Here is a 2,689-nt window from a genome sequence, read left to right as displayed (position 1 = left end):
ACCTAAAACATCTCTGGCCACTGCCTAAAGTCAGGGCAGCTTGGTGGGGCTGGGGGTAGAACCTCCTACTCTTATTCTCCGCTATTGTTGAGAATCCCACGTGTAGGAAATTTGCTTCAGCATTTTGGCAGACGGTTAATTTTGATAGAACTGTTTTTTCCCTCTCTTTATCTTCCAGGCAAAACTAGGGTTCATATGCCTCCAATGGCATGGACTCTGACAGTAGAGAAGGAAAAAAGGAAAAAAAGGTTTTTTCTCCTTCCCTGACTGCTACATTCTTCTGTATTCTCACTTTCAGAAATAGCAAGGATGAGCAGGATGGGATTAGCACCGTGTTTAATTAATCTGGATATACTGTTCCCATAATAGCAATTGCACATTCCTTTCATTGCATTTTGTGGGAAAATTGAAAGAGTTCAGTGTTTTACAATTCAGATCAAGGCTAAAAACACATCAAGCTGCGTGATTTTCTGGGAGTGAGAAGTGGAGGAGTGACTTTATTATGGGATCGTGGCATTAAAACTTATTAACATCAGAAAAACTTTTTACGGTATGAAAGAAAAAACGTATGCGTTGGGAAAGAACATGCATGCTAAAACACATTGTTACTATAAATCCTTGAATCTGAGACACAATTCAGAAAGTTGCTTTACAAATTGTATAGCTTTAAACCTATTTAAGCTGGGAAATTTGTTATCAGGTGACTCATACCAGTGGGGAAATCCAGTTCACGGGTGCCAGAGATGAAAGAAAGAGATTAGGGAGTTAAATGCTGAGATTCTATTCAGTCTTGTGAATGAATTAAAGTAAGCTTGCATAGGGGGAAAAGTAAGAGAGTAGTTAACTCATCAAGTTAAAGAAAAAGTTAAAGACCTCTCTGGATTTAAATGATAAAACTTTATAACATGCTTATCTTTCAAATAGCATAAGTAGTTTTATTTCTTTCTTATTTTAAGACCATTTATGAAGTTTAAAAAAAAGTTAAGTTACAGTACAAAGAACTCTTTGTCCTCAACCATTTGAGAGGGAGGGCATGACGCTCCATTACCCTCAAATACTTTTTGGTGTTATTTCCTACAAATAAGGACCTTCTCCTGCATAATCACAACCATCAAAATAAGCAAATTAGGCTGGGTGTAGTGGCTCAGCTCTGTATTTCTAGCACTCTGGGCGACCAAGGCAGGAGGAGCACTTGAGCTCAGGAGTTTGAAACCAGCCTGAGCAAGAGTGAGATCCTGTCTCTACTAAAAATAGAAAAGTTAGCTGGGTGTTGTGGTGGGTGCCTGTGGTTCCGGCTACTTGGGAGGCTCAGGTAGGATGATTGCTTGAGCCCAGGAGTTGGAGGTTGCAAAGAACTATGATGATGCCACTGTAAACTAGCCAGGGTGACAGAGTGAGACTCTGTCTCAAAAAGAAAAAAAATCAGAAAATTAATATTGATATATGACCACTGTCTAATCTTAGGAACCCACTCAGGTTTTGTCAATGGTCTCAATCAAATGTTCTCTAGCAGCAGAATCCAGTTCAGACTCACATGCTGCATTGAGTTGTCATGTCTGTCTAGTCTCTAGCTTGAAACAATTCTCTGGTCTTCTTTTGACTTTCATGATCTCGATACTTTTGAAGAAGACAGCACAGTAATTCTGTACCTTGTCCCTTAGTTGGGAGATTACTAGTCTGATTAGATTCTGGTTGTGTGTGGACATCTTCGGGAGGAATATCATAGAAGTGCTACTGCTGTCTTCTCATTGTACCCTATCAGGCAGCATGTGATTTCAGTTTGTCTCATGATGTTCACTTGGTTGTTTTTTTGTTTGTTTGTTTGTTTTGTTTTTTTTGAGACAGAGTCTTACTTTGTCACCCTTGGTACAGTGCCGTAGCATCATAGCTCACAGCAACCTCAAACTCTTGGGCTTAAGTGATTCTCTTGCCTCAGCCTCCCAGGTAGCTGGGACTACAGGTGCCCGCCACAATGCCTGGTTATTTTTTGGTTGCAGCTGTTCTTATTTAGCAGGCTTAGGCCAGGCTTGAACCTGTCTTGGTGTATGTGGCTGGCACCCTATTCACTGACCTATAGACGCTGAGCCTTGTTGTTTTTGAGATAAGATCTCACTCTGTCACCTGGGCCAGTGGCATCATCTTAGCTCACTACAACCTCAAACTTCTGGGCTCAAGTAATTCTCCTGCATCAGTCTCCTGAGTAGCCGGGACTGCAGGAATATGTCACCACACCTGCCTAATTTAAAAATTTCTTTGTAGAGCTGGGGTCTCAATCTTGCTCAGGCTGGCTTCAAACTTCTGGCCTCAAGTGACCTTCCTGCCTTGGCTTCCCAGAATGCTAGGATTACAGGCATTAGCCACTGTGCCTTGCCCAGTATTCACTCTGATTCCTTGATGAAGGCAGAATCTGCCAGTCATCTCCACTATAACCCATGTAAATATCCCATTTCTCGTCAAACATTTTCATGTATTCATTTATTTATTTCTGTTTGCTTGAACTTAACAATTCTCTATTTTATTCAATAGGTTACAACTGTTTGCTGCCATTTTTAATTTTGATCCTCACGTTGTTCCTGATTTGGCCAGTGGAAGTCCCTTCAGGCTGGCTTCTATGTCCTTTTGACATATTCTCATCATTTCCTGAGCCCTTCCTTCTTCTGTTACAACCAAGTTTTCCAGATTCATCTTA

The sequence above is a fragment of the Otolemur garnettii genome, unplaced genomic scaffold (assembly GCF_000181295.1).
Source record: "Otolemur garnettii isolate 467f Iridium unplaced genomic scaffold, OtoGar3 scaffold00124, whole genome shotgun sequence".
In the NCBI taxonomy this organism is placed as follows: domain Eukaryota; kingdom Metazoa; phylum Chordata; class Mammalia; order Primates; family Galagidae; genus Otolemur; species Otolemur garnettii.
This window is presented reverse-complemented; position numbering follows the sequence as displayed.